This window comes from Grus americana, chromosome 5 (assembly GCF_028858705.1).
Source record: "Grus americana isolate bGruAme1 chromosome 5, bGruAme1.mat, whole genome shotgun sequence".
Lineage (NCBI taxonomy): Eukaryota > Metazoa > Chordata > Aves > Gruiformes > Gruidae > Grus > Grus americana.
This window is the reverse complement of record NC_072856.1, coordinates 63,644,328-63,666,640: the sequence shown is the minus strand read 5'-3', so window position 1 is coordinate 63,666,640 and position 22,313 is coordinate 63,644,328. Positions and strand designations below refer to the sequence as shown.

Sequence of the window (22,313 nt, the reverse complement as noted above, 5' to 3'; positions counted from 1 at the left end):
TTGTGGTGTGATGCGGGGGTCCTGAGTGTGGAGTGATGTGGCATCCCCTGCCACAGGGGCTCGGTGCCTTCAGCTTCCCAAAAAGATTACTTCAGTGCTGCCAGAATGCAGCACATAAATGTCCATGGGAACCAGCGTCTGAAAGGTCTGAGAGGGGCGAATAACCCTACTTACGACAAGGAGTGCCAGCGCTGGAGCGTACAGATTTTTCCCTTGTGTAACAAATGCTAACTGTTGGGAGAAACGCTGTTGGGAGGAACTGATTGAGCTGAAGTGCTGGCGGCAGGCTGCTGCCTTCCCTGCGGCTCCTCTGTTCTCAGCAGCTTTAGCACCCCTGTTGCGCCTCAGCTAACTCCCATAGTACCATGATTTATTGGTGATAATGTCTGGGTGCTGTTTAGTATATGATTCTGTCTTCTTCTACAGTCTACTGCCACTTTATTGATTGTATAACTCATTTTCTCATCAAGTTCGGTAAGGAAACCACTTCCCACCTGGGTTTACATCCAGCTGCACCTACTCCTATTGACTACATTTGTAGGACTTGCATGCAGGGGGCTTTGAGAGGGTGTATAAATAAAAGAAGAAACAGGTTCTTTGTCTTACAATGGTAGTGTCAATGAGAATGAAAATAACTGTGTAGGTAGTACAGAAGAGAGTCTCTTTCCAGGGCACTTTACCCTAGGGAAGAAACTAAAAGTTGTGGGTTCATCACTTGACAGTGTTTGTGTCATATTCACCCTTCTTTTCATTTCTTATCTCCAGATTGGCAGGGCCCCCACATCTTCTGTGGCACCTGAAAAATCTGATTTCCATGCAAATTGCTCCCGTTTAGGTTAAAACATTGCTGTCATTCTTTTTTCAAACTTCTTTCCTTTTTTCCTGCAGAAAAGGAGGGGGAGAAAAAGTTACTTAAGTGATACACCTTCTCCATACAAGATTAAACAGAATTGCTCTGGCAGTGGAAAGACGTGCTTTTTTGAGACCTGTCAGCCAGCCAACAAGTGGAGTGTTAAGTTAGAGATGCCAGGGAGATGTACTATATTAATAAAGGAAAGGAAGGGAAAGGAAAGGAAAGGGAAAGGGAAAAGGTGTGAATCTGAGCACTGAAAGGAGACTGGCCTACCAGCTATATTTGAGCAGTTACTTGAGTGCATGAAGTGTGGTTGGAGTCATATTAACCCGGCTTCGTGACTGTCATTGTGGTGATCAGTTCCTTGATGAGCCTCCTGATTTATTTTCAGTGTCAGCCATTCCCATTGCTAGATCCAGGCACCTGAGAGGCCCTGCAGACCTTGCTGGCAAGGTCCAAGGGACATAGGCAACCTGGTGGGGTTCTCTGGAGAAGATAGTACAGGGCTCTCTTCAAAGGATGAGCTCTGCTTGAGATAAAGGGCTGAATGCACTTGCTTGAACACAGATTCATCGTGGGCTTGGTCGCCGGGGTGCTGCCAGCTTCTTTCCATCAGGCTGGCTTTGTTTGCTGCCCAGCTGCTGGCCTCTTTTCTTTCTTTTCCTCCCATTCCTGTGCTGCCCTTCACCACTAATTGAGTGTTTCAGGCAAAACTGGTCAAAACATTTTTATTCAAAACTTATTTTTCTGGCAGCCAAGCTTGGCAGCATCAAAGAAAAAGGTAAATGAAAAGATACTGTCATTTTTCTGGGAGAAATTCTCATTTTCAAAGTTGGAAGCTGAACTGTTGTCACCCAGCTGGGGGGGGACCTTTCGTATTGCTTTTTCCTTTTCTACTTTACCTTCTCTTCCTTCTTCCTTCCATCTCCGTTCCCACTCCCAATCTCTTTTTTCCCTACTTGGCTGTGTAAAAGCTGCCAGAATGGTCAAGGAAATCTAAGATGATGTGAAGATTTCCTCTCCAAGTTGAGTGTTTCTCATTCAAAAAAATAATTGGATGTTTTTCAGTCTCCCTTCCCCCAAAAAGTAATGGTATTCTTGAACTGGTTTCTGCCTCAGATGGTCTAATAAGGCTTCTCTGGTTTCCTTGCCCATCAGGACAGAGCTGGGCTGGTGCTCTGTGCAATGGGTCCCAGACCTCTCCATCAGGCAGCAAAGCCCATGAAACTATCCGTTTCTCTTGAGTATGCCACTGATTACATGCACATGGCTGAGGCTGAAAGAAGGATGCGGTTTTGCCATTGCTGGAATGAAGTTACCTGGCCCAGAGAACTACCACTGGTAAGTGTTTGTCCTTCAGGCTGGAGGAGATCGTGGCCTGGTAAAGGATTCACTACCAGAGCGGTGACCTTTCCCTGTGCTGCTTGGCATGAATTGAGAGCACCTTAATAAAACAAGCATGAATAAAGATAAGGCTCCAGATGAATGCCTTGCCCTAGTTTGGGGAGAGCTTGGATTATGCAATATCCACGATACTTTTGTACAGTTGAGTTGCAGGACCAGGGGACTGGTATTGACTGGTGTGTACATAGCACACCAGTTGGGCTGGCATGGTGTGCTGTTAGTTGCCGGGTGATTAGCAGTGTGAACTAGCTTTCAGATATCATTTCTGCTGGGACTGCTGCCCCTGAGCTTAAAACAAATGATCGGAAAGGTTTATTTGACAGGTAAAACTACTGGAGCAGGTTATTTGTTTGATCTATTCAGTGAAAGCTGCAAACCAAGCAGTTAATTTTTTATCTTTTGTTAACAGCTAGCAATCTTATGGGTTCAGATTACTTTTAAATTTAAAAATAATTTCAGAAGTTAAACAAAAAAAGCAATCTGTTGTGCACTGCCAGAAGAATGGTTGTGCTGTGTCAAAGCAAAGATCCCTGATGCTGGCTGGTAGCAAGTACCCGTGGAGAATGTTTAGGACCAGAGTTTGGCTATGTGTTCCCAGCTTCTGACAGTCAGCAGTCTGGGGACATTCTAACCCAGAGGTTTCAGTATGGCTTTTATGTTTGATAGCCCGTGATGAACCTATACTCCATTTATCTGTTTGCTTTTAGAACCCATTTATGCTTCCAGCCCCCGCAACGTCTTGCAGCAGTGAGTTTCATAGTCTTGTGTTGCATTAAACATTATTTCTGTGCATTGTGTTTTGTACCTGATACCCGCTCATTTTGTTGTGTGCCCTCTAGTTGTTTTCTAGAAAGGAGTAGTTACAATTCATTCCTTATTCGCCACCTCCATACCACTTACTATTTTATGACCCCTCCATCCCTGCCCTGATCGCATAATTACCTCTTTCTCTATCTGAAAAAGTCAAGTTTTTTCCTTGAGTAGAAGCTATCTATCTCAGACGCCTCATTATCCAAGTTGCCTGTCTCAGTGTGGTTCTATTATAACCTTTTCAAGACTTCTGCACTGTAGTGAAGAAAGGGGGTGCAGCATGGATTTGTAGTGGCAGTACTGGTTTTGTGGTTTTATTCAGTAGTTTTCATAATATTTCTTTATTTGCCTTGTTACTGAACACTGAACTATTTTCAAAGAACTGTTTGGATAGTCACCGCGATCCCTTTTCTGAGTGAAAGTAGCTGAATTACGTCCCTCAGCTTCTCTGCAGGTATCACTGGTGCAAAATTTGGCTTTCCTACTTCAGGCCTATCATCATGAGTGTTCCTTGTACACCTTCATCATCTGACCCCACCAGCTCTCAGGAAGGCGTCTTATTTCTGCAACACTTGAAAAAGAGCTGTAATTAAATTTTTATGCTGTTAGGAAGTTGCTTACCACAGTTGTTTTTTGGTCTGCCTTCCTATGATTCCGCATTTCACTTGCCAGAAGTTCATGATTTTGTCTTTTCCTCCTCTTAATATTCACAGTCTGAAGGATATTCTTTTTCCCCTTTTTGTCTTTATTGCCAGTAATTGCCTTAATCTGCTGTTCAGCCCCAAACAACAAATTGATTTTTTTGGTCCTTTTAAAGAATTATGAATTGATGATATAAGTATGATGCTTTCCTATAGTATCTGTACACGGTCTCCTGGAAGTATTTCCACCTTTCCAGCTATTTCTTTTTACTACTACACTGATTTTTATGTAGTTCTCCTTTTTCAAATCCAAGCTTATTGCTTAGATTTCTGTGGGATTTTTTTCTTCTATAGGGTGTTGAAGAGTGAAGAGTAGCTGTTCTCGTGTGTCGCTGGGGACTAGCTGCTTTTCTATTAAAGGTTTTTAACTAGTTATTTATAATGTCTAAAAATACAGTGTTTTCATCACCCTGTCAAGATAGTTTCCCAGTCTGTGTGGGGAAACTTTAGTGTCAAATCATTCCTGTTTTCTGTCTACCTACCCAGTCTCCTGTAGCCCTGTGGACAGTGTCACAATCTGGTTGATTTTAAACTAATCTTAATCTGTGCTTTTTTAACATGTTGCACCATTTCTCCACTGGCCTCGCTTGCTCTGACATTCTCCTGCTTCTCGTATTTGGGGAGTTACAGCTTCCCACTGGGTTTTGTCTTCCCTTAAGCCTTATCTTGCTTTGTCCTCCATGGGAGTCCCTCCTTTCCTGCAGCAGCACGGGGCTGGTCCGTTGGGAGGTGTGACAACCTGGGGACCATGGTGGATGCATCTCATGACTCTTGGCACAGTGCTTTTCGGTTCTGAAGATGGGGAATTGCCCAATCTTGTAAGCAAGCTGTCCTTTATTGTAGGAAACACCACTACGCTGTTGTGTAAACCTAGAGTTTACCTTGAGGACTGCATGGAGTTTTGGCCCCCTTATTTCCAAGAGGATATAGCAGAACTGGAAGAGGTCTCGCATAGGCGGCTAGGTCAACAGTGTGGACATTTCTGGGCATGACCGATTGACAAAGACTCATAAACTGGGAAAAGAGATGAACTTTGGGGGATCATGAGATATACAGACTTATATGAGTAGTGGAGAGGTGGGCAGGGAGTGCTTGTTCACTGCCTCACGAGGCCTGAGGGGTATCAAAGGGAGCCGGCTTCAGGAGGCACAGAAGGAGCTAGACCTTCATGCAGTGGGTGGTAGATCTGCAAAGATCTCTTCTGAAGGGTGCATTGGATGCAAAAAGTTCACCTGGGTTCAGTGTGAGGCTGGTTAAGTACCTAGAAGAAAACAAGCCATGTCAGGCTCAAAAAATCCTTAGAAATGAGCATGGTTGGAGGTGGGAAGACTGCTCAGGAGAAGGCACGTGTGGGTGTCCCGCTCTTGCTCTTTCCTCAGCATCCACTTAGGGCTGAGGTTGGAGAGCAGGCTGCCCCAGGGGAGAGGGGTCCTTACGCTGCTGGTACGTTCTCATCTTCTGCTGAAGCTTTTCCTGTAGGTTTTGATTTACATCTCTGATCTCCACCAGACCTTCACCTAATTGAGTAGATTGACCCTGGCTCTTACACAGTAGGCAATTAATCAAAGACTGACTAATCAGCTCTCTCAATGGCTGGCACCTTGCAGAAAGGCTGGGAATCACTTACGTGCTACCTCCACAAACCAGTTTTCTGCCCTGAGATTTATAGCCAGTTAATTCTATTGAATTCTGTGGATTTACTGTACACTTTAATTATTATAAGCTCTGAAATGTACTAAAAGTTACTTTACTTAGCTACCTTAAGTGGGAATTTAAAAACTAAGTTCTATATATGTGTTAACTAATTACACTCAGTAGTTTTACCACACTACTAAAACTTAGCTGAAATCTGTCATCTCTCCCTGAAATTAAATATCTTGAAAACTGGCTGGCTGAGCAATAGAATCTAAACTTATTCTTTAGGGTTTAAAAGTAGTTTTATTTAAAGGCCTTAATTTTTATCTAGATAACTTCCTAAGTTAACGTTTGACACTGCTGAAATCGAGAACTTGACTTTTAAGCTAAGGTTCTGATTTACTAAGCTGCAGTAGTTAATAATCATTCAGTGGTGTTAACTGCCAACTATTAAGAGTTTTAAATTGAAGATGCACTGTGAAATAAGATAAAATTAAATAAAGCAGAATAAATGTGCACAAACACTTAGTCTTCCTGCATAGCCACACTCATTTATGTTAGCGTGTTGTGTGCCAGGGCTGAAGCAAAGGGCAGCGAAGGGATCTTGGAGGCTGTGGCACTGTCCCAAGGGGAGCAAGCCACTGCTGACATCCTCATCAAGAATGACATGAGGGGTGATCTTTTTTTTTTTTTCTTTTTTCCAGCCAGGTGCGAGGTGCCAGGTGGTCCTCTGACCCCCCTTCTGACTTCATTTTTCTGCAAGAAGGGGTAAGCAGATTGTACTTTGCTTTGATGCTGAGTTTCCCTTTCTGGTAACAAATGTTCAAATCTCTTATTTACCAGCATTAGTACACTTAAATAAACTAAATTGCCATGGGCAGTTATGTAGGCTGTCTCTTAATGCACCACAACTTTCTTTTGGTTCATCTTCTAACCACCCCGAAGGTCCTCCGCTGACTTTTTCAGTTGCTTCCCACAACAGATTGACAAATGAAGCCCAGAAACACTGGTCTCTTGCTATGTTGTTTGTGGTACTTGGTGCCTCTGTTGTTGAAGCTGCTTGCTTTGTTTGGCTTTCTCTTAATGACTTTTGTGTCCTTTTTGTCACTTCTATGACCTAAAGCCTCTTGCTTATCACTGTAAACACAATCTTTTGCCTTCTAGTCAAATTCCTGACTGAACTACCCTTGCAACTATGTCTTTACTGATGGTGAATCCCCCTTTTATGTTTTTCCTGCACTGTTAGTCTTGTGGCTATCTTTTCACTGTTCGATTTTCCTTTCATTGCTGCTAGATAACTATATTGCATTCAAATGGAATTGGACAGACTCTGGAGGCATAGTTGATCTGTGGATTCCCTGTGTGTTCTGGGGCATGGGCATTTCTCAGTGCATTTGAGTTTCTCTTCAGAGTTACTGAAAGTCTTTGAGGACCATTGTTTTGCTATCTGTTGTTAAAATATTAATTTTTCCCCCTTTCTATCTGCATTCAGACAAATCTTTGTTTCAGAGCACGGCTGGAGCTGGGCCGGGTTGGCAGTGCAGCCCTGGTGTCCTCCTTTCCCCTGCTTGCACTGGTGCGTTCCAGGCAGATCCCTGGCTGTCATTCACGTGTGCTGAGTACGGACAGATGACAACGCTTGTGCATATTAAGTACTGTGAAGGCTTTGTGATAACATTCCTGGTGTTTTGGGCTCCTTCTTGGCCACCTGCATTTGCTCAGGCATCTCCAAATGATTTTACTGTGTATCATGAGCAGCTGGTCCATTTCCTTCAGTCTGATGCTGCTGCTTATCAGTGGCGCTGGGATTAGATTTGTAGTGTTTGTATACGGCAAGTGTTTGAATTAGCTAAAGCTGCTCTGCAAGCATCTTCCTCTTCTTTGGCAGTGTTCTCAATCAGCGCACGCGTTGCTGTTTGCTGGGGTTTTTTCTTCCTGGGGTATTTCATACTGTCTCCCTCATCCCTGACAAGATAGCTGTTTGGGTGGGTATTTTCCCCTCTGCCTCTCATATCGCTTTCAACGGTAGAGTGGTTGCTATTGCTTGTATTCCAGGTCTGTTTGTCTCGTCTGTCCGGCTACATTGCTTTAGCCTCTGTGCTGACTTGGTATTTGTGTTCTTGTTTAGGTTCCTTCCCTGGGCAGAGTGTTGTCTGCAGCTCTCTGCTCACGTTTGTTGAGATTTAGATTTGCTCTTCTCCATACTCTTGCTTGCAAGCTGGACTCCTGTAACCCACAAGCTCTCTATTTAGCTTGATGTTTCCAAAGTACTAAGTGGACTCAGTTGCAAGGTGAAGAATACTGACCATCTGTTCCTTGATTTCTGATCAAAACCTGCTGTTTTTCTGGGGAATTCCAGCCTCCCTTCATCTCATCTGCAGTTGTAATGCTTTTGGTTGTTTTTCTGGCAGCACTCTCTTTCAATGCTGGAATGTTATTTAAAAAAACCAAACAACACCCACCTTTAATTAGAAAAAGAAAATCCTTGCCGTTGATTTTCAAGTCTCTAAATAGACTTGAAGGATCCTTGTGTACTTTCTTTGGAAATCCACCTCTTGAGGTATTTGAGTTGGCCTGTCTGCTTGCTTTGTTTCTAGGGGTTGATTTGCCTGCCAGTTTGTCTGTGCTGGGCATCCCACTAGACTGAGTGCTGCTCCAGGCTTTTCTTCCTCCCACCTTCACTGTCACAGTAGAATAAATGTGGGTTGCAACAAACACCAGAGACCCTGGGGTTTCCCAGAAACTTCTGCAAATTTCTGTGAACTGGACTGTTCAGATCCACTTCAGACACTATTAAATTAGCGGGAAACTTTTTCACTGGAATAAGTGAGCCCTGGAGTCCAAGCTTAGGGTAGAAGTCAGGATTGGATCCGAAAACCCATCTATGAAGTGTGCAGGTACACAGCATTGTAGCGAGCCCAGCCGTCAAGCAGCACATGCTGGAATAGCCACAGGGAAACTGTTTGATCAGATTACTGCTGATTTAATAATCTAAACAGACACAATTTCTCTCTTTGCATACTTCAGCAAACCAGGTCAGATTTCTCTACTACAGGCTTAGTGGGCACGTGGATTTTGTTGGTATTTTCGACTGTAGGTGAAGCTAACCTTTTTATTTGTGAGTAATGGCTAATAGTCTCATTTCAGTTGGTTTTCAAGTGTGGTTTCGGGTAAACAAGGCTGTGCATTTGGTCTGTGCCACTTCACAGAAATTTTTGTGAGGAAATACCGCAAAGTCCAGACACGTGTTTAATGGAAACACTGGTTCTGCTAAGACAGTTTCCTCCTCTTGAGTTCGGGACCTTGTCATCTATACCTGTTAGCAAACAGCAGGTGAACATGACTTAGGCAGAAATGTGTTGTGTAAATATTTCTGACTTCATGCTTATCTAGCACAGGCATCCTCCTCCCAGTATACTCTGCTAGTCCAGAGGAGTGGCGTACCGGGCAGACCCTGGGCGAGTTCAGCGAGACATGCTGGAGATGTTTCACTCGTGCAGTCATACCTTGGTAAGAGGAGTGAGACCTTCACTGACCTGAAGTCCTTTTCATAAGGTTTTCTAGTTTTGGGACTCTTCACTCAGAGGCATAACTCTGTTTCACACAGTTCTCTCTTTTGTCTTATATTTCTTTTGAATAAGGCTTGGGGCAGAGGGGAAGAGTAATTTTACTTTGATCCCAAGAAACAGGAGATGTATTCGTTTTTGCAAGTCTAAGGAATGTTGAGGAAGGCTTAACGTAGTGAACAAAGTGAAAGCATGAGTCGTTGCTGCTTGTGGGCAGGTTCATTGCTATCCTGCTTTTCCTGCACATTAATGGCTTTGTTCCAGTTGTGCACGTTGCTGCTGTGTTAAATACCGGGAGACTGTCGTGGCAGGGATCCCACGGCTGCTGCTCTGTGAAGGAAGGAAATCAGCCATGCCAGTGTAAAGCCTCTCTTCCTTGGTGTTGGGTTGCGCCGGGGTTGATCTCTCGCCCAGGCCTGGGGTGCTCACACTCTGCGGGTCCCTCTGAATCCTCCGCTCTCCAGCCAGGTGTGAGGGGACGCGGGACCCCAGGGATGGATGAGGGGCCATGGTGCAGTGGGGGCAGCTGGCGGCAGGAGCAGGGCTCTTGGGGGGGCCCTGGGGTACCCCTGGCTCCCTCCTCTCTCCCCTTCTCCCACTGCTTGATAATGGGTCTGGTCAGTGCAGGTGTAGCCCTGTGGGGTGGCTTTGTCCATAGTGAGCCTAATTAATTAATGAATTAAAGGGAGAGAAGACATTCCCTGGCTTGGAGGTGACTACAGGGAACGTGCTGGCCTAATTTTGCTCCAGGTTCGTTATGGGGTGACATGCCTTATTATCCACATCAGCAGGGGGGGGTGTGAATGACACTTGTCTCGGTTCAGCTCAGCACGGCGAGCCGCTGCCTGTGGGGAGAAGGAGCGCAGGCGTGCGAAGGCACCGAGGACTTTGCATGGCTTTAAACTAAAAAGGCAAATTCAGATCAATGAAAAAGCTCAGATGAAATACCCTTTCTCCCCCGCCTCTCTGGTGCACCTTGAAAAAGAAGAATTAGAAGTCAATTTACGTGGGCTTTGCTCAGAGGCGCCTTGGCAAAGGGCTTTCGGTGGAGCTTTGAAGGGGAGCTTGGCCAGCCGGGCGCCGGTTCGGCAGCGGACGTCTGAAAGGGATCTTGCTGCTCGGCTGAGCTGGAAGCACATCGCGTTGCTGGGGGAACCGGCTGTGCCGTGGCTCCCAGGTGAAAGGATGTTTGATCTTTAAAATAATGGTGTAAAGGTTTATGTGAAATACATTGTCCGGGTTTTAAAAATATCGGCTTGACATTTAGCGGGACATAAAGGGAATATTTCTACAGTTTAGCTGGTGGTTGACAAATAATAATAAAAACTGGCTACATCTCAAAACTGTATTTGAATTTCCGCCAGTTGTGCTCTAGCTCTTTTAGCACAACAGTTCTGAAAAAAAAAAACCCAACAGAAAAAAGGCAGTGTCGAGTTGACAAGGATGAGAGTTTATTCTCCTAACATTATTGTGGCATTATTTAGAAATGATGGATCCGAGAGTAAAGTTTAGAGTAAGAACTTAATGTGAGAGAACAGGGAAAGCAGTTGAGTGCATGGGAGTTGGAGTGATGACTTAAATGGTCTCCCATTTTCCTTCATAAATATGACAGTCCTGATGAATTCTGGATAAATTTGAATAAAAGTGAATAAACATCATATTACAGAAAAGATGTTAGGGGCTGCAGTGAAAGTTCGAAGTGAAGAGCTCAGAAGTACAGGAATGGCAGAAAAATTGATGGAAAGAAGTTTGGAATAAGCAACTTCTCTGGTGCAGCATTAACCCCGTGCCAGTGGCACGGATGGAGCATGGTTTTCCTGGGTGCTGGGTAAGCTGTGTTGAACCCAAGGCCTTCCTCCCTCTTTGGCAACTCATTTCACTGCCTCCCATCTGGACCTGCTACTTCAACATTTATTTTCAATCGTGCAGTGTTGGGGCTAAGTGTATGTACAGGGAATGGAGCAACCACAGCCCTCCACGCTGAACTGCCCTGGCCCCTTCCTGGTAGCCCATCTCTTCAAATCTTCAAGGGATCGGTGCTCGCTTCTAAATTAGCAGGGAAATTTCCCGCTGGCTTAGCAGATGAGGGAAACCTGGGCAATGGATGGAACTCGTTCAATCAGTTGGCTTCAGCGACTAGTCTGGCATAACTAGATTTTGTGTTTCCCTTGTTGCTCTGCTGCACCCTTGCATATTTTTAGCACAGTGCCACGGCTGCCGCCTCCTGCTCTGGGACCTGGTACGGCTGATCAGCGTGATCACTCAGCCATGCCTGATGTTGGCATCACAGAGACAGGGCTGTGAGACTGGAAAGAGCCATGCTGAAAGGCACAGTGTCGCCAACAGTGGCCTTTCACCGGGGCTCTGCCCATCCTGAGCCTTTTGCCTGGAGCCAGCACGCAGCCCAGGGAACCAGACACGCTCTCCAGTTGCCTGGTCCATGGGGAATCTGGTGTAGCAAGACTCATGTAAGTCAAGGGTCTTGATACCTGCTCAGCAAGGACTTTCCCCCCCGCCTCTTTTGAGCTCTTTCTAAGTAGCTTTTATTTTGAAGATCCCAGTCTGGACTGCTCTTCAGGGATCTGCCAGGCAGCAGCTTTTATAAACAGGATCATCAAAATACCTTTTTGGGGAGGAAAAAAGGGTTGCATTAGGAACACCTGCAGAAAATTGCCTCAGGGAGCAGTTTACCTTAGAGAGGCAAGATACTGCTGATAACTGATTAGAGCCAACTTACAAATTGCCGCAGGCAATGGGGCCAGAAGCTGTTTTGGTTGTGAGCAGCCAGGTCTGTGAGCCCCTGCTGAGTAGGGAGAGTACTCCCGCCCTTCCCCCTGTTTTCTGTCCACCTTCCTTGTCTTGAGCACTGTGAGTAGCTTGGTTCAGATTTCTGATTGTATTTTACAGCTTTTTCCATGCTGTTTTTTAGGAGCACCAGATATTCTAGAAGCCAGAAACAGAATTTTGCACTAATTAATAAATTGTTGGGAAGAGCTCCGGTTTCACTGCAGAGACCTCTTGCAGACAGAGACAGTGGGAATGGATTTGTCCTGAATGCTGGGGAGAAATAACCCTTCTTCTACTGAGAATCAAATCTACATCCAAAATGCACATTCAAAGCAGCAGTTGTGTGGATAGTGAAAGCAGGATGTGATCTCACAGTAAGTATCACAGAGCCTTCCTTAAAATATACATTAAGGTTAAAAAAAAAAAAAGAAAAAAAAAAGGAAAAAATAATCAGGAGTTGAAATCCATTCTCTACTCTTCTATTTTATTTTTTTGCATTGAAGTGTGCCTTCATAAGAGACAGTCTCCAAGATGAAACCTCCAACTATTCATGAGTGCTGTGCTTACATTTTTTGTTCCAAGAACAGTTTTTACCTCTGTGCGTACAAACCCCATCAGCAAGTGCAGAGCTGCTGGTGCAGCTTTGCTCTTCCAGCCTGGGAGCCCACAGCGATGGAGCAGAGCCGGGCGGAGGGTGGGCAGAGCCCTTCGGGGAAGTACTGACTGGCTGAGGGCTGGCAAATGCAAGGGGTAGGTTATTCCCTGGAGAGGAAACACTTTGTTTTATACTGAATGCCCGCTGTGATCCTTACTTCACTTTTTCACTACAAGCCTGTGGGATTCCAGGGTGGAAAAGGTACATTTCTAAAGTGCATCCAAAATATTTTTGACCAGAGTGTGAATTTAAGTAGAGTAATAAATTATATCTCTGTACAGAAGAGAGTAATTACTTACAATTTCATGATAAATGAATGGCAATTTGCTCTTTTTTTTTTGTTAGGCAAATTTGTCAGCAAGATGTTCAAATAAAGACCTAGCACTCATAAAGTGAGAGCAGTAGGAAAGCTACAGGTGAGGCAGTAGTTCTTAAAGCCTGTCAGAAGTGGCAGAGACTATTTTATGCCTTGTTTCTCTGGCTAGCATTCCTTTGGTGGCTGTCACGTATTTACCAACCAGCCTCCTTCCTTCTTCCTTGGGACATTAAATCAACAAGCCCATGCAGAGAAAGAGCACGAGCACCACTGCTGGTTTTGAAACTCAGGACTGTGCTTCTCTTCAGCTTTGCCCAGCTTGTGTGAACACCGCAGGACTCGAGGATTTAGCAACCTGTCCCAGGAAGAAAGCTTTGAAATGTGTTACTTGTGAGAAAAGTGTTCCTGGGAAATTTCATTGCTGGTTTGACTTGTTTTGCTGCTTTATGTATGTGCAATTAGGTAAGTATGTTTTGAATGATTTGGGGCTATTTCGTGGTGAGAAGGTAGCTTTCCTGCTTTGTTACTTTTTGGTCACAATCACAGTGTGAAAAGCAAATCCTGTATTACCAACACTTACTACTTTGGATTTGCATGCTGCTTTGGTTGTCTTGAAATACAAAGGCCTTGGAAACTGCAGGTAATGAAACAGGAGTTAGCCTTTTCTTCTGTTTTCTGTTTTGACATTGTGCTGTTTCCTGTTATCATTTCAGATTTTACTGTAAAGCAGTAGTAAGACCATAATTCCAGATCCATAATGAGTAGCACAAGTGTAGAGTATTTGCAGTCCCGTTAAGCAGAGGGCACATCTGATCACTGTGCAAGGGAAGCCATGGATACCAGCAGGTACTTCTGACTGAGATAGGTTAAAAAGAAAGACCTAAATGTAGTATGATGGCTGTAGGAAAAAATAGCTGAAGAGATCCAAATAAAATAGTAAGTAGACTCCATAGCTTGGCTCAGTGTGTCTGAAGGAACATGATGCACTTTATTCTTGTGGTCCTTTATGTCAAGTGTTTTGCAGAATGTGTGTGGGGATGTTTGCTCACGTGGGCTGGACTGGAGCATCAGAACTGCAGAAGCCCTTGAAATATACGGATTCTATTTTAGTCTGTCTCCATTGCATCTGTTTTGGCTAACAGTCGCCTCTATCTGCCTCCCCACTTCTCACTCTTCTTCTGGCTCTGAAGTGGCAGGGCTTTTCATTTATCCCTGAGAATGATCCGACGTCACAACTTCTGCTTGAAAGAAACTCAGGCCAGATGCTTTGAAACTTGTTAACGCAAATGAATCCTCTGAGGCAGCGTTGCGGTCGCTTTCATCTGGAGGGGGCCCTTCTCTCAGGTTTTGTAGTGCTGGGATGCTGCCCTGCCCATTGCTGTTTCAAAGGAGTTATGAAGGGTGTCTTGCATCATCAACATTTATTTTCTCTGAGATCATTCCTGCTCCCCTTTAGATCGTTGACAACTCAGCTTTTGATTTCCATGCTTTTGATTTTCCATGCCCTGTAGAGACAGATATTTTGGGCATAAGTCCCAGGGTCCATCTTTGATTCGGTTTGGCTGAACTGAGATTAAGGAAGGCTGAGGACTGCCTGGAATAGAAAGAAGGCATGAGATAGGAAGGAATAATGTGAGAAAGCACATGCAGGGAGCCAGCTGTTCTCCTGGCCATTAAACCACCACTGGTTCCCTCTTCCTTATGCCTGTGGGACTTGACTGCCTTTCCCTTATCACGGAGCCCTTGGTTAGCTGAGTGATGACTTCAGTTTACACCCTTCTCTGTACAGCCCTAGTAACAGGTTAAGTTGTTTGTTATACTAACGTGGATAGAGAAACGTTCACGGTGACATGGTGGAAGGTGGCAGTACTTGCTAAGCTTTTTATTCTATTAAATACATGACTCTGGCAACCACCGGCATTTTTTCCCCCTAGGCATTTGTTTTAATGGCTTTTGTTAATGTTAGAACATATTTTCCCAGGGCGTAGGTTACTTGGTCGATACCAGAGGCCTAGAAATCTTCCACAATATGCTCTTTCTTTGAAACCACACCCTGCTTTATGAGCAGCCTTCTTCCGCTTCAGGGCTCCCTTTTAAATACCAACAATTCCTCCATCCCGTTCCTCAAGATCTGGAGCCCAAGCTTGGTAGCTAGCCCAGGTTCTAGGGAGCTGCGTGGTGGGGCAGCATCTCCTGTGCAGGTGCCCTCCATACCAGGACAAAAAACATCTAAGGGTCGCCCTGCACCAATTGTGTCAATACCATGAGTTAATCTGGCAGCAAACGTGTGTGGAATGAAAGTCAGCGTAGGGCCTGTGGCTTTTAGGTTCAGAGAGCGGTGGATTAGTGTCTTCTGAGATGCAGTAAAGAGTGACCCAGGAGGGGAAGGAGAGCCTGAATGTCAGGGTTGACTCCGCTGTTCGAACGCCCCGATTCCCTTTGGCAATTGCGTGGAAAGGTCATAGTCAGGGACATCTGAGGTGATGTAGCGCTGAGGGTTGTTAGATGGTAATTGGTGGCTTTTCACGGACATGAATCTCATCACCACCAAACAGAATTTCTTGTCTTGGCAGCAGCACGACTGTAGGAAATTCCTCTCCCGTCTGCTGTTCATGCCTCTCTTTGTGGCCCCTTGGTTTTGCTAAATGCCAGACTGATTGTCTGTCTTTGTGGCTGGGCTTGAATGCAGGGGACGGAAAACTTTAGTGGAGCTGTAGAAAGATTGGTCTTGTTTCTACTTTAAAAAAAAAAAAAAATCAATTACTGGTTGTCCTTTCAAGACAAAATTTGCCACCAAAGCTGCCCTTTTAGCATTGCCAATTAGAAGTTTTAGAATAAAGCAGGTGTTCTGTGCTGTAGTTTGACAGCAGTCTTCAGTCTAGGAAGGTCGAGAGATATGTGATTGTCCCACTTTTTCTTTTTGGTCATCAGTTTGCCACTTTACCTGGATGTGTTTAATGGGAGCTGGAAAAGGGACAGAGTGGATTGAGAAGGCTCAAAACATGTAGCACCAGGCCTGTAGGGAGTGTATGTTACCAATATTGGAAAATTTATTTTTCTTTCAAAGGTCGGGGTTGAGGCACGGACCCTGTGAGGGTCCTGCTGCATGCAGGCAGCTCTTAGCAGGCAGCAGGTCTCCTCGCTGCCTGTCCTCTCTGCAGCCCACCAGGCATGTGCTGAGCCCCAGCGTGGAGCTGCCATGCAGATAGTGAGCACGTTGTGGCCTCTTGCCGCCCCCTCATCTCCTTCGGTAGCTGTCAGGAGATGTCCATGGCCTACAAGGAGCTAACAAATAATGGGTCAAGGAGGAGCCAGGGCTGTGTTCAGAGGGTGCCCTGCTTTCTGCGGGCACATGGCCTGCTCTCCGCAGATGGGAAATCGTCTAAGTATTAAGAGATTTGGTTTGATTAGCTGAAATCTCCTGTTGGCAGCACACTTCCAGTCCCTGGAGCAATGGAGATCAGACAGGTTGCCAAGGCAACGCACAGCCTTCAGCGAGAGGTTTACTGCTGCATCGTCCTTGGTCAATTGATGGAGTAGGGTTTATTTAGGTCTTTGGGGGGGGGGGGGGGAAAGCTGCTGTCCGGCCTTTTGCTGTGGTGAGTCATTCTGCCTTGGGTCAAATCGGTGGAACTAGGAACAAGGTTTTGTGGATGAGAAAAATAAGTACATGAGAGCATAAAGATCCCAATTAGATTCCTCTTTGAGGAGGTGAGAGCACTTCAGTTTTGAGTGGAGACAACTTATTCTTTGTTATCCCCCCAAATAAAAGAAGCAGCAATTGAGATCCTTCTTTCTTCTCCCTCTCCTCCCCTTTCTTCTCTCTCCCAAATGTAAAATACTTATTTTTGTTTGCTAGAGGACTCTGTGCTTACTGTTGAATTCTTGACCTATACCAGGGATCCTTCCAGTTTGACCTTCTGTCACTGCTTTGCTTGTTGCTCTCTGCTCCCTCCTCTGTTGCAGAAGCCTTGATAAATTCAGCTTATGCAAGTTTTCATTTCATTACATTATTCCTCCTTTTGCACCACCTGGGAGATGAAAATGTCACCACTGTGAACACCACTGTGGCAGTGGTGGTGTGCTGAAAGTCATCGTGACTGTTGTTGCCTGTTCAATGATCTGGACTCAAAGTCAGGGAGTGTGCTGGGACATGGCCATCTCTCACTGTGACTGTTCCTTGGTTTTACTGAGATCACAGGGTTGCACCAGCGGTGTGCAGAGCTTTCTCTGAAATTTTGGAAGGGACTTGATGCAGTGTTCACATATGCATGGCCAAGGAGGGAAATGCCACTGTGCTGAATGCAAGGCCTTGATTTGCTACGTTAGCGGTGGTCTCTTTAAAGTTATTCTGGTGTGGATAGGAAAGGCATGCTACAAGGCTAACAAGACCACATCTGATGAGGTTAAGGTGGTATATGGGAGACACCATCAGAGTGCCCTTTTTCGTTTCTCCGACTGTTGAGATAAATGTGGGTTGTGCTCAGCAGTAGATACCTTGTTAGCTCAGGAAGATACCATTGCACAAGCAAGAATTACGAAACAGGCACCGCATGGTTTAACATGGGGAGCCAGGCTGGCATTTTCTGAACATGCAGGTGCTCTAGTTTTCTTCTAAGTGTGTGCCTCAGGTGGTGTCATGTAGCATGGGGAGAAGAGAAGGTATTAAAAAATAAACCTACACACTGCTTGCTGAGAGACAAACTCTGACCTCTGTCATAAAACGAAGGCATGGCCTTTGTAGACAGCAATTTGTATGTGAGAGGGAGAAATTAAAAAGGGTGGAGGAGCCTTTAAAAGTCTACATTGGCATCTTATTTACCCTTTTTGAGAGGATGTCGGTTGATAGATGTGTCACTGTGATGATGCACAGTTATCTTCTTTCCCTGTCTCAAAATACTGCATTAGCGATACCATGGCAACAAAGAAGTTGTCTTTAAGGAAAAGGAAAGAAAAAATAAAAAAAAAGCATGACTTCAGCGTTCAAGAAAGGTGGCAGACTGATAGCTCTACTCTTCCCTTTCTACCAGTGAGGCAGTGGTGGTGTCAGCTATGACAAAATGTATCCGGTTATGAACTCTGTTGTACTGTAACTGAAAACAAGCCTGGGACATGATCGAAGACAAACCTACTACAGTAAGAGCGGGCTGAGAATCTTCTGAGAAGTTGTGCTCTTGTCAGGTAGTTAAATTCTGTTTAAATTATAACTTTTTCTAAGAAATAAATCATCTTGAAAAAACTTTCCTAGACCCAAGTTGTGTCCTTATTCAGGATGGAATTCCTCTCTGAGCAGAGCATGGTGATGGTGAGAGAAACCAGCTGTCCCTTGCTACTGCGGTAGGTTTTCTGGAGGTCAAACAGTGAAAGGACATGTGGAAGGGGCAAGTTCAAGTCTCTGTCCTGCTTGATTCAGACTTGCATTGAGTACAGGTCTCATCTCTAACATGAGAGCCCTAAGCAGCAGGAGGCTGGCTTTTAAGAACTAGCTTCTTTCTCTTGATTGTACAAAAAGTTATTGCAGCCTTTTTCTTGCTTTCCTACATCTTAGGTGAAAGCTTTGACCACCAAGTTAGTCCCCTCACTGCTTTGTGTTGGCTGTTTCTACAACAGAAAATAGTTTCAGCATGCAAAACTGAGAATTTGAGCATAGCTTGGAGATCAGGGTGAGTGTTGAGATAGAGAAGAAATGACAGAGCAAAGACTTGAGTGTAAGAATTTCTCACAGACTGTGGACTAGGAAGGTAATTTTCTTCCCGGTTCTATTTTTTTTTTTTCCCCACTGGTTTGGAGAAGGACTGAGACAAACAGTTGTGAAGGCTGTGGTTTTCACTTTGGTTTTCTCAGCTGTTGGCCCAACTCTGAGAACAAACCTGGCAGGGAGCGGTGGTGGTACGGGAGGGCCAAGGCCTGAATGGGTACCATGAGGTTCTTTGTGCTGTCCCCATTAAACCTCTTCAGCCCCGACATGGAGAGGACCAGCTTTCAGTTTGTGAATGGCAATTCAAGCGCTGTGCTGCTCAAATTCTCAGTCTCCCTGGCCCTGTTAACGTCAATTAATTTTAAATACCATGCTGAATCGGAGCCTTTTTTAACATTGTTACTAAGATTGACAATTAGTCTCTGAATCACCCTTTAGAAGCCTAGGCTGTTACTTGAGTCACCTTCATTAGCGTGAATGCTCCCCTGTCCATTAGGACACACTTCTGTTCCCTTGTTTCATCCGTATTTGTGGTGTGTGTGCTTACAGATGGAGGAATGGGGTGAGAGCCAGAACTCTTCTGGATGCAGAACATCAGGCATCGTCATTTGCAAACACCGTGTACTTGCTGTTGATTTGAACTAGTGCTCCACAGTCGTTTGAAACACATCCAGCAAAACTAATACTTCATCTTTTCTAATTGGAAAATGCCTTTTGTTGAGGGCAGAATATTTCACAGAACTGTGTCTGCTTGGTTGCAAATGTCAGGAGCATTGCTCAAGGCCAGGGTGGGATTTCTGCTGCTGGGAAAACAGTGCTGCCACAGGGTCATATATAGCAAGATATATAGCAGCCTTTGTAAGGTAGAAAATCTGGCCTCAGGGAAAGACTTCTTGAACCTGGGCTGCCTTGTTGCTAGCTTATGGCTCTCCCAGGTGAGCTGCTGGATGCTCTGAGGTTTGCCTTCCCAGTGTTTATGTCTTTGTCATTTATCTACAGCAGGTTATCAGTGAAGTCCAGACTGTGTCCTGAGAACTGAAGTCTGGATCTGCTCTTTTTGAACCTCAGTGAGCAGGTTGAAAAAATAAGGTGTACCAGTGCTGACCCTACTGCTGGCCCCAAAATGGGCTGCACAGTGAGCCAAGCTCAGCCCAAAGGGTAGAGGGTGCCCCACTCTAGTCTTGCACCTGGGCCATGGTACTGGGAAAAGGAAAATGTGAGTTTAAAGAAGAATTTATCTCAGACTTTCCATTTCTTAAGTGAGTGCCCTTGCTTAATGCCACCACCTTGGTGTCCTCTGTTGTGCCTGATGTGCCTTCCCTTGAACTCAGTGTTGCCAGGAGGTGTCAGGCATCTCTACTGGACTACATCCCTAAGAAGAATCAGGCTTTGGGGGAAGAAATGCCAGTCCTGTGGCTTTCAGGTGACCCGAGGTGACTGAGGAGATGCCTGGAGGCCCATGGCTGTCGCCATGGTGTCATCTCTAGGAAGGTGCTGTAGATGTTCTATTTGGGAGCCTCAGCCTTGGGATGAAAAGGTATTCCTAGACACTGAAGAGCCTGTGTAGAGAGATGGGACTTTTCTTGATTGTTCTTTTGAGTCTGACTTCCTCCATTTTGGTGTGTGTCTGTGCTGTGGCTCCCTTTCCGTGGAGCAGTTGTGTTACTGTTTCCCAGCTTCGCAGAGTTGCTGGGGGGATAAATGCATTGAAGCCTGCAAGGTGTTTGGGTGCTGTGGTTATGTGGATCATAGAAGAAAGGGAGATGAAGTTGCTGTATTGTCTCTGAGACCTTTGAAATTGCATGCCTATGTCATAGGCCTTAAGGACAGCTTAAATCTTTAAAGGTGATCTCCAAACAGATCATCAGCAACTACGAATGGGCTCATTCTTCCACCCTTTCATCAAATTTTGCAGTGAAAGTTATTACAAGTATAGTCAGGCCAAAAGTGCCTTTCAGTCCTTCATATTCCTTATATAAAAGAACTGGAGAACTTTCTCATTCTTGCTATCTGTAAATCAGCACATTAAAAAAAAGTGTGTGAAACTGAGCCTCAATGCAGGGCAAGTCCTCCTGCCTTGGGTGGGAATTTCACCCTTCTGCTACAGCTCTGTATGTGGTCTGATTGCATTTCTGATAATGTATTTGTGGATCACCTTGAGGAGAAGAGGAGGAGTTATACAACTGTTCCCTCACAGTGCTGTTAGTAAGGGTCGGGCTTTGTCTCCTTTGAAATAGATATCAGGAGAGAGCTGCAATCCTGTGAGAACACACATTTATTTCTGAAGTGTTTGTATATTGTGTGTGTGGTGCACATGAATAGAATTGCCACCTGTCCGAGGCTTATAAAGATGATCTGGGGAGTGGCGGTCATGTACTCCTTATTCTAGCAGTTTGCTGTATGAAGAATGGGTGTCCTACAGTTTCCCTTGGTCTGCATTTATGAAATGCTGCATGCAATGAGTTGCATTACCCTTTGTGGCACTTTCTGAGCTTGCATAGATATGGATTCGTTAGAGGTTTTGCTATAATGGAAACAGTGTTAGCTGTGGCTCAGGAAAACCCTTTACCTTTTTTCTGTCTTACGCTCTCAGAAAGATCTCATTAGTTATCCTATCCCTTTAGGAATCCACATACAGCACTATTTTCCTGTATAACCTTGGCCTCAGCTTGTGAGCGGGCGAAGTGACAAGATCTCGACACCCATGTGCTTTGGGCACCAAGTAGGGGAAGCGACTGAGAAACCTTCTTGGCATTTCCATTACACCCAGCAGAGAACTTGTTCTTGCAGGGGGGCTGCTGTTATCGTTTCACCCCCCATAACTTTTCCTTCAGTAGCTGCTGATTATCACTAAGTGTGAGGCTTGTTACAGACGGACTCCTGTGCTTCGCTGCGCTGTGACACTGCTGATAGGGATGAGGATATGTAGGTATGCAAGTAGGTGGAAACTTTCTAATACATCATAATAGTAATAATAATAACGTGCACTTCTACTGCCTTGCAGCTTTTGCTAGAACTTCTGCCCACGCATCAGCCTACTTGGTTCACAATGCAGTGTGCATGCTAGACAATTAGTGGTTGATAATGAAAAATGTCATGGGAACCAGCAGGAAAATCATAGCTTACTCCAGATATATAATGAAATGTAATTAGCACAGACAGTAAAACAGACAATTTATGGGTTTTTTTCGTAATTAAAAAGTACCAGTAAACATTCCTTTTGCAGGAAGCTTGGTATCAAATGGAATTAAAGAGCTATTGTCTGGAATAGGATTTTATGCAAAATTTAACCCTTGTAAAGCTGAATGGATTAAGGTTTTGTTAATTGCAGACTCTCCAAGTGAATCTATTGTGGCACTTCATCCATCCATTCAGCAGAATTACCGTGAAACCTGCTACAAGCCAAATAACCAGCCGGATTCAATGCACGTATCAGTGCAGCCAGTACTTCCTTCCTGCTCTCCCAGACAGACTCTCCCCTGAAGTCGTCTTGTACTGTTGAGGTAGCTTCGAGGGAGAGGTTGGAGCAGGAGCGGCATTGTCTTGTGCTCCCTGTGTCCTCCATCAGATGCCTTCTGTTGATCTCCCTTCCATCTCTGATCTCCTGTTTCCTGGATCAGGGCCCCTTGTTTGTTCTTAAGCACTGTACGCAAAGGAGTGTGTGCGGTTGTGCAAGCCCTCAACCTGCCAGGAGCGTAAATACCATTTCTTGGCTTGTGCTTTCACCTGGGGCAACAGAGTATGTGGATCCACTGTGGTGTTGCACAAAAGCATCTACGGTGTTCATTTCTTAGCTTAAAAATGGGTGAGTGGGAGAAAGTCCTAGCTGAATGGACTGTTCATATCCCAAAGCACATGGTGGCCAGCTCCTGCCCTGGACTTCGCTGC

The 22,313-nt window shown here is 45.0% G+C and overlaps 1 protein-coding gene across 5 annotated transcripts in view; it reads left to right on the top strand.

The window, feature by feature from the left end:
• Positions 1–22,313, top strand: part of SYT16 (synaptotagmin 16) — a 111,499-nt gene that overhangs the window by 30,500 nt on the left and 58,686 nt on the right. For 2 of the 5 annotated variants that reach the window (XM_054827618.1, XM_054827613.1), the window contains exons 2-3: positions 6,108–6,171; positions 11,899–12,130. The exons of 1 other annotated variant lie outside the window; for it this stretch is intronic. The gene's annotated coding sequence lies outside the window, so the exon portion shown is untranslated. Of the gene's footprint in view, positions 1–6,107; positions 6,172–11,898; positions 12,131–13,159; positions 13,190–22,313 lie in introns of those variants that run through there. 2 more of the 5 variants (XM_054827614.1, XM_054827616.1) reach the window with 2 other exon arrangements.